Source organism: Gossypium arboreum, chromosome 1, assembly GCF_025698485.1.
Source record: "Gossypium arboreum isolate Shixiya-1 chromosome 1, ASM2569848v2, whole genome shotgun sequence".
In the NCBI taxonomy this organism is placed as follows: Eukaryota; Viridiplantae; Streptophyta; class Magnoliopsida; order Malvales; family Malvaceae; genus Gossypium; species Gossypium arboreum.
Window position 1 is genome coordinate 57,891,060 of NC_069070.1, and position 10,042 is coordinate 57,901,101.

A 10,042-nucleotide genomic window follows, 5' to 3' on the forward strand; every position below is an offset into this window, starting at 1 on the left:
TAAGTCTTAAAATTTGAAAATTCTACCGGATTTTGGCCAACACATGGGCCTTCCATAAGCCCGTTTACATACTCAAATTATGAATTTCACAATCACATACCAAATTTTTAGAAACTTTACTTAAAATACCAAAAATCGCGAAAAAAACCCAAAAATCAAGATGTTACAGTTAGACTCGTTAGAACCAGGTTCCATCAACACATGGGATAATTTAGTGGAAAACTTTCTCCATAAATTTTCCCGATTAGTAGAACCATTAAGCTTAAGTGAGAAATCACTAACCTTATGCAATATAAAGGTGAATCCCTATACGAAGCATGAGAACTATTTAAGTTGATTTTAAGGAAGTGCCCATAACATGAATTGTAAGGGTGGCTCTAAATTCAGATATTATACAGTGGTATTTATGGTAATATCAGATCCAACTTTGATGGGGTGGCTAGAGGATATATCATGTTCGACACTTATGAATGAGCCTATAAAATAATAGATGACATGGCTATGAATTCATACATGTTGCTCAATCAAAGATTCACGTGCAAATCAAAGCCTCCAATGGTAAAAGCGGTAAAAAAGGATGACTGATATCATCAAATGTTAGAAAGGCTAAACCATTTGGAGTCCACTGTGAAACCAACAAAATCAGAGCCATATTTTGAGAACCAATCGGCAGAGGCGAATTTCATAAGTAGGGGTCGAGATCCCTATTCAAATACCTATAACCCTGGTTGGAAGGATCATTTGAACCTTAAGTGGAGAGGTAACCAAAGAGGTGGAAATCAAACGTAAAACTGACCAAACCCTCCTTACCAATTTCCACCATTACAACAAAGATTAGTGGGCAATGACCATGAGGTCAACGATTCGACCAATTAGAAGGGGAGATGTAAAAAATGAAGACGAAAATTTGACAATTCCAAGCTACATATGGACAACTCAAATCCTGAATGTACAACCTTTCTAACAACATGGGCCAACTAATGACTATGTTTCAAAAGAAAAAATGGCCAAAGCATCCTAAGTAATACTGAGAACAATCCTTGGAGAGATGCGAAGGTTTGTGTAAATGCGACTACTTTGCATTCGAGAACGACATTAGAAAAGCCAAGGGCACCCATATATGAAGAATAGGAGGTTCCTAAAGTTGTTGATGGATCCATGGAGAAGGAAGAGCCCAACAGGTCAATTGAGGAGATAGCTAAATTAGTGCCTGATATGGTAAATACAAAGTCGAACACCATAAAGGTACCATTCCTGACATGATTACATGACAAGAAAAAGAGGGATGAGGCAGATTTCATAAACTAAATTTATTCAAATCCCTCAATGTCAATATATCGCATTTAGAACTCATTAACAAAATCTCGAAATATGCCAAATATCTAAAGAAAATCATGGCATGGCATAAAAAATTGAAAAGGGTGAGCAAATTAACATTGACGCCTTATGTAGTGCACTAACTGCGAAGAAGGTACCCCAAAAATTGAAAGATTCATGTGGTTTTATGATTCCAATAGAGATATGGGGTCGACATTTTAGTAAGGCCCTTTGCGATTTAGGGCCAACATAAACATAATGCCACTATCAATTTATCAGAAACTCGAACTAAGGGACATTAAAAACACCTCAATAAAGCTATACCTAGCTGATAGATCCTTGGTACACCTAAAAGGTGTCCTTGAGGATGTATTGGTTAAGGTATGGGGATTTATAATTCCTATCAATTTTGTAGTCCTTGATTTTAGAAAGATCAAGACATCTCGATTCTGTTAGGTCAATCGTTCTTGGCCACATCTAAGGCAACCATCATTCTTGAACGAAATGAGCTAATAACAAAAATCAATGGTGAAATAGAAGTGTCCAAGTGCGGTCACGATTCCCAAAGTGAAGGATCAATTAAGGAGGAATGTTCCACTTTATTCGATTTAACCTTTAACGCCCTTGATCGAAGGTATTTTTCGACTTGTATGAGTGCAGGTAAGTGACATACGAGAGAACAAGACAAATGGAGAAACTACGATAGGATAATAAGTAATTGGGTGATCAATGATAGTCACGAGAGGCAAAAGAACCTGATGATTAAATTCAAGGAACTATCAGACAAGTCCAGTAGTACAACATAATTTTTTTAAACTATCGAACTTCAATCAATTTGAACATATTGTAAATTAGTTTTAATTTTTAATTTGTAGTTAGATTTTAGAATAAGTATTTTGTAAATTTCATGTGAGAATTGGAAAAAATTGTTTTCGGAAGCTATGGAAGGCTAGGAGCCATTTGGAGGAAATTACGGACAACCAGAGGACCTTGACAAATCCAGGAGGAGATACATAGGGACCATGTGGCAACGTACCAAGGCCATGACATGACACAACCCCTTTGAACCTAAAAACCCACAAATTTTTTATCATGGCATGGTGTACAACCACCACGGCATGACACACCCTTGATGGAAGTAAAAGTAGGGAAAAATAATTGTCTTGTCGTATTGTACCATGCCATCTCTATGGCACGACATGCAAGCCATTTTTGGTAACTTTCCATCTATGGTTTGACATGATCTTCAAAGATTTATCCCAAGTTTGAATGACAAATCAAACCTAGATGGCCTTCATATATTTTTCATAGGAATAGTCACATCTTCCAAGCCTTCACAAGCAACGAAACAACCTTTTGCTACCTTTTTCTTTAAGATTCCGTGAATTCTCTGCCATTCACCTATTCCATAGCCTCAAAATCATGCGTAGCAACCTTTTCGACAGTGATTTTGTAGCAGATAACCATGCCAACATCTAAGAAAGGGAGTTTGAAAATATCCTTCAAGCAATTAAATGAAAAATCACTCTACAAGAACAAGGTTTTGATTCCATAGGAATATTGAATTGTGAAACACGAGAGATGATTCGATTTCATCAATGGGAGAAGTTTTTTACAATCCTGACTGATCTGGTGTACATTTCGGTTGTGCATGAATTTTATTCCGCATTAAAAGAGATAAATGCAAATAAACAAATGGATGTACCATGGATGCGGATACTGGTTCGAAGGAAGGAAATTTCTATATTGCCTCCTGAGATAGCGAGGTATTACAATGTTCCATTATATCTATGTGATTGTGTACAAGAACTGATCTGATGTATTTCCTAAGAGAAAATATGGACGATTTAATTAATATCCTAACAGACGAAAAGGGTGAGTGGGAACGCCACTTAAGAACAGACTTCCCTATATCATTCTCTCATGAGAAGTTAACTTCAAAGGCTAGAATGTGGTTGAAATTTATCAGCACTTGAATCTGCCCAACACTAGACATGTCCGATATCGATACATTCCAAGCAACGTTGTTGTATGAAATTTTAATGAAGTAAAGAATTTGTGTGGGAACATGGATATATCAGAGTATGCTTCAATGTGCAATTAAAAATGAAGTGGAATTACTTTTCTTGCATTTAGTGATAGCCTTATGCTAATAACCAAAGGTGTTAATGGGACGATCAAGTTGTTTCTTACAACAATAAAGTTTTCAATATTGGAACCAAGTGTGGAGTATCATATAGGGGATAAGAAACAAAAAATAGCTATAAATACAAATCCACATCTAGGAGAGAATGCGTTATCTGATTCAAAATGGATAGTTTGGTGGATGCAAGAAGTTGAACCAATTTACGAGGACTATACGAGGAAAAACGGGTTAAAGTTGCCACAATTTCCAACAGCTAAGTACGAGGTAAAGGTTGAACCAAGTAAGATAAAGAAAGAGGAGGAATTGGAAGATAAGTAAGATACCAAAGAAGATCCTAAGGAAGATTCAAAAGGTAGACCAGACAAAGCTGATGAAGTGTCGGACCTTAATTCCGACTAGTTCTAAATAATATTTTATTTTTATTTTGGATTTTTATTTTTAAGACTAATTTTATTTGTGGATTATTTTTATTTTTTAGTTTATTTAGGATTTTAGTATTATATATATAGTTTGTTTTTATTTTTTCTTTGTAGGAATCCCATATTTTTTAAGGCACTATAATTTCGAGCCAAAACCACAAGGAGTAGTCCCACCAATTGAGTTGCATGTATCATGCTAATTGAGTAACCTCTTTCTTTTATCTTTTATTGCATGTTAGGGACAATGTGCTAAATAAAGTGTGGGGGTGACTTAGGAAAATTTTTAAATTTTTCTGTTATTTTGTTTTGTTTTTCTAGTTTTTAGTAGTTGTTAAAATTTTTATTTGTGTGTTTTATATGTGCTTGAGATTGTAGAAATACAAGTGGTTGGTTAGGATAATGTTAATAGGATTTTTTGAATAAACTATAAATTTAGTTTGATAATAATTGATTTTGAATTATCCATTTTAGAATAATTAGTTCAGTTTATTACGCTATAAATAGATTTAAGATGTTAAGTATACCAAATGGTAAAGAGATATATGAATAGAATGCATGTTTAATTGAATTATAGGTTGTAGAAATTGATAGACTTGACTAATTTAATCCATGTATGAAATTACCTAGGAATGACCTAAGGCATTGTTTGGTAGACAATTTTTTGAGTCAAAAAGCTGTCTTGTATATATTTTCCCTAGTACCCAATTTGAATCCTGAATCCATTTTCTTGATAAACCACAAATGAAACCATTAGCCTAATAAATAATTTATTTAATCCTTTATTTTCTTGGTCCTAACATGGATTTAAATGCCTGACCATGGATATTGAGGGACTAAGTAGGTACATCACAATGGTTTAGATAAAAATAGGAAAAGAAATGAGTGAACTAAGGAATTTTATGGTATAGTGTGTAACACCCCTAACCCAAATCTGTCGACAAAACAGGGTTACGGAGCATTACTAGAGATTACAGATCAAATAAAAAATATTTCAAATTTATACAGTATTCATATAAAAAATAAATCATTAAGTCCCTTATAAAAGCCCTCGGGGCCAAAAATATGCATTACAAATAAGTTAGACTAAATCGAAAACTCAGAAAATTTTTCACGAAATTTGAATATTTTCCTAGGTGCAAGGGACACACGCCAATGTGGCCAGGCCATGTGGCTTACACGGCCAAATGACACGCTCATGTTCCAGGCCGTGTGGACATTCGATGTGAGGCACACAGCCGTGTCTCAGTCCGTTTCCTTACTTGTGTAACTCTCTAACTTGGGTCACACGGCCAGCCACACACCCATGTGCTAGGCCATGTGGACAATTTAATTTTCAATAATTTGGTGCAGGGGTCACATGGCCAAGGCACATGCTCGTGTACTAGGCCGTGTGACACACACGGCTAAGAGACACACCTACATCTCTTCCCGTGTGATAATACCTGAGCATTCAATTTCTTAATTTTTAAGATGCAGGAGCCAAACGGCCAAACCACATGCCTGTGCGTATGGTCGTGTGTCGTGTCTTTGCCCGTGTGGACAAAATAATGCCATTTCTAGGCCTTATTTCTCACCCAAATATGTCTTCCACAAAACGTTCAAATCAAGCCAAAACCAAGTCTTATGCATGACTTATCATTACCTATGTTCAAGAGTTTAAACTTATCAAATACACCTATATATACATATAAGTATATTTTCTCATTTATGCTTACTTAAAGCCATTTATCATTAGGTTTATATGCTTTTCATCACATAACCATTTCAAACACATCAAACATAATAAGGCCTTATACAATTTCATCAAAATATGTTTAATACTAGCCATTCCAATGGCTAGTTACAACCAAAGCATTCTCATGCCAACATTGGACAAATTAACCTATACATGCCATTACAACCAGGATTAATTTTACCATTTGCACTGAATGGGTCAATGGATAGTGTGAAATATCTCCGCCAAGCTTCCAACCCAGTGAGCTTTCAAATTCCTTTAAAATAGGGAAATTAAAAACAGAGTAAGATTTTAAGCTTAGTAAGTTCGTATAACTAGAAATTTAACTTACCACTATTTTATAAACATAAGGTAAACATAAATTTCATTGCCAAGTCGTGTTGGCCAAGTGCCTAAACACATGTCCTCATCAACATGTTAATCACTGTAACCCATATAATATTTCATAATCACAAATTTACATAATCATCAGGCAAATTTTATACACATGTACCATCCATCTCACATTTCAACATGTTTTGTAATATCAATTTTATGTATTTTAGGCATATATCGGATTATAGATGAACAAAGTCATTAAGCATGTTCCACATTTGTGTATCAAGCATAACATGCTTCAATATTTCAAGTGACATCATTTATATGTTCAGATACTTCTCTCATCATATATTCATGTAGCATGTACAAAGCATGTTAGTCATATATATTTCATATGAATATCAATAAATTTGTATGAGCTTAATAATAATAATATTTTTTCCATATGCTCATACTTTCCACATCAAGTATTCAAATATTAGGCATAATTCATGTTCATGTAATTCAAGTATGTACCCATAATATTTTGTCACAATTCAGATTGTTTCATATCAAAATTTTACCTGTTGAACTATTTAAAATATCGATGAAAACACGGAAAGTATACTTGTACTCGAGATGTACAAATCTATAATCATAGATAAATATATTCATCAAACAATTTCTATGTTCATATATCATTATCTTATACTTCCATATATCATGTATCATCATTTTCATATATTTCGGTAGATACATATATTAATTCATTTCATGTTCATATTTTCTCATGTCAGGATTTTGTCCGTTGAATTTATTTGAAATATCGATGGATATACAGGTGGTACACTCAAAGTGTACAAATCAGAAATTCGTCAACTCACATTTAGGGGTACCCATAAGGGCACATAATCAGGAAGCACACTCTCGAACTATATATCACGATGCTCATATGAGTCATGTAACAGGAAGCTTATCCGAGCTAAACAGGGAAACTCATAAGAGTTTAGAACAGGAAGTTCATTGACCTTAACAGGTAACTCTGAAGAGTTATTATTAGGGAGCTCCAAATAGCATAACAGGGAGTTCAAGTGAGCCATGTCAGGAAGCTCATAAGAGCCTATATCCGGATGCTCACGAAGAGCTACATTTGTGTCTCCAATAAATGCTAGATCACAACCGATCGAATCATGTAACATGATGCTCACAAAGAGTTGCAGTAGTGCGCAACACATGATCATGATGCTTGCAAGAACTATATAACAGGATTCTCGGGAGGACTTATAATAGGATTGCTCGTCCGAGCTATATTCTGTCCCCAACATTTGCAGGACCAGATTCAATATGGGAAATCATGTATCCGTCGAATTTTATTATTCAAACGGAACTTAACATTTTCCAAACATTATTGATCATATGATTATTTCATACATTTTTTACATCTATATAATTCATATAAACACATACCACACTTAATTCAAGCATGAAAATAAACACAATTTAGTTACACGAATTTACCTCAATAAATGTTCATGTACATAACATCTACTAATTCGACAGTTTCTCTTTTCCTCGCTCTAACTTCGAATTTGGTCTATCCGGATCTATATGAGTAAATTTAACATCAATTTGGTACAATTCATACTCAATTCAGTCCAATTCACATCTTAGTCAAAATTACAATTTTTGCCCCTAAACTTTTAATTATTGACAATTTCATCCTTAGGCTCGGAAAATGAAATTCATGAAATTTAATCCTTATTCCAAGCCTAGCTAAATTTTATATGTAATATTTATAGCCCATGTGTTTCATAAAAATTCAAAATTTTCCATGAATTTTATAACTTTACAATTTAATCCTAAAATCATAATTTCATAAAAATTCACTTTACAAAAGTTATTTATCTATCAACAACCTTTCATTTTCTACCATAAATTTCAAATTTCCAGCATTTACATCCATGGAAAAATTTCTATACTTTGATATCTTTTCAAATTAATCCCCAAAATAGATAGATTAAGCTATTTCGATCTCTAAAATATAAAAATTACCAAAAACGAGACGAGATTACTTACCCAATTAAGCCAAGAAAGTTTGCTTTCTCTTTCCTAGGGTTTTCATGTATTTTTGGGGATGATGTTTTCATTTTTTTATAATTTATCATCTTTTTTTTTTCACTTTCCAATTTCATCCTTTTCTTTATTTTATTTTCCATGGATGAATCATCATCCTTAACAAATAAGCATTTTTAATGGTATATTTACCATTTAAGGACCTCAAATTTTGAATTTCATAGCTATTTAATCCCTTTAGCTATTAGAACTCAACTTTTGCACTTTGTGCAATTTGATCCTTTATCAAATTAAATATATAATCGGTAAAATTTCTTTATGAAATTTTCATACAACATTATTATCATACTGTAGATCATAAAATAATATTAAAATAAATTTCCTTTTCGAAATCAGATTTGTGGTCCCGAAACCACTATTCTGATTTTACCAAAAACGGGCTGTTACATAGTGAGCATAAGATTTTTGAGCTTGTAAAAAATAGAAAAAGGAAAAATTCCAAATCGAGAAAATCTTGAAAAAAGTGAATTGGAAAAATGGTATGCTAACATTTGTTCAAAAATATGAGCTTAGATGATTGTACTCGTAAATACTACACTAGGCCTTAGTAAATGGAGATATAAAGAATGTGAGGGAAATGTATATAAGGTGGTGAGCAACATGTACACTTAGGGGACTATAAGGTACAATATAATGTATCAAACTAATTTCATGCTTAACCTTTTTGTCGAACCCTATTCTGTGAATTTCAAGCCAACCTAAGTCACAGAGCATTACAAGCCAAAATGTCCTATGTGAACTGGGTAAGGCTTTATATGGATGAAATTGTGCAAAGAATTGATATTCTTACCACTTATATTCATTTGAACATAATTTTATATTCATATACTTGTTTTGATCGATACCTATACTTAATATTCTTTTATTTGTTTAGTTTGTAATTTAATAAACTAATCTGTCTAATTTTGGAAACTGTAAGTCAATTGTGTATCATGCTAGAGCTATATGTTTACTTACATTAACTTGTTAATATATTTCTATCCAATTTCCTGTATGAAGCTAGCTCAAGTACATTTCCTTTTCTTACATGTTTATTTATTGTTTTGTTTTCTATTTTCTATTTTGTTTTTATTTAGTTTGCTTAAGGGCAAGCAAAGACTTAAGTGTGGGGTGTTTGACCTGCCACTAATTGTACCGGTAGTTTAGATACATTTGGCATTTAAGGAGCTTATTTTCTAGCTATTTTATTATTTGTTACTATATTTTAGGTATTTAGTAGTTAGTATTGAGTAATTCATAAAAATAAGTGCTTTTACACAATTTCGAGTGTTAGTGACCTCTTAGTCCAACATAGGCCTTAGATAGGTATTAATATGTCCATTTGAGTGTGCAAGATACTTAATTTAGGGCCCAATGTATGTAGGAACTTGGGAAAAGTGATGCACAAGCTTTGTGATAGCCCTAATTTTTATCCCAGTCGGAAAGTGGTTTCGGGACCACAAAACCGAGTCATAAAAATAATTAACTGTTATTTTCTATGTTTATTGTGCATGAACATGCATATGTGAAAATTTCATGCTTTAATTTTTGTCAATTGTATACGAAATTATCAAATAGGACTTATGTGAGAAAAATGAAAAAGGTAATAGGTAAATTAAAGATTGTATATAATGAAAGTATTAAAAGGAAGGGTTTTGCATGTCAAATTACCCATTTTATTGTTAGTGGCCGGCCATGTTGTTAGTTGATATATAATATATGAATTTTATTTTAGCATTAGCTATAATTAAATGACTTTAAAATATAGTAAAATAATAATTAAAGGAAGGAAATGGGTGAAAGAAACAAAGTCTTCATCCATGTTTCTTCCTAGCCGATTCTAAAGAAAGAAAAGAACAATCGTTCGGTGATCTTGAACTCAAAATAAGGTGAGTAGTTCATGCTAATTCTTGAAATTTTAGTATATTTTGAGTTAGTTCTTAAGTTCTTTGCTTAACCCATGACAAAATTTTGAGTTGGGTAATGTCTTAAGCTTTCGCCATAGTAGAAATTAAG

The 10,042-nt window shown here is 33.0% G+C and overlaps 1 non-coding gene across 1 annotated transcript; it reads right to left on the reverse strand.

Annotated features, from left to right (window-relative positions):
- Positions 1–258: 258 nt before the first annotated feature.
- On the reverse strand, positions 259–365 carry LOC128282547 (small nucleolar RNA R71). Its single transcript, XR_008272852.1, has one exon. It is a non-coding gene; the product is annotated as a small nucleolar RNA R71 (small nucleolar RNA).
- Positions 366–10,042: the final 9,677 nt, after the last annotated feature.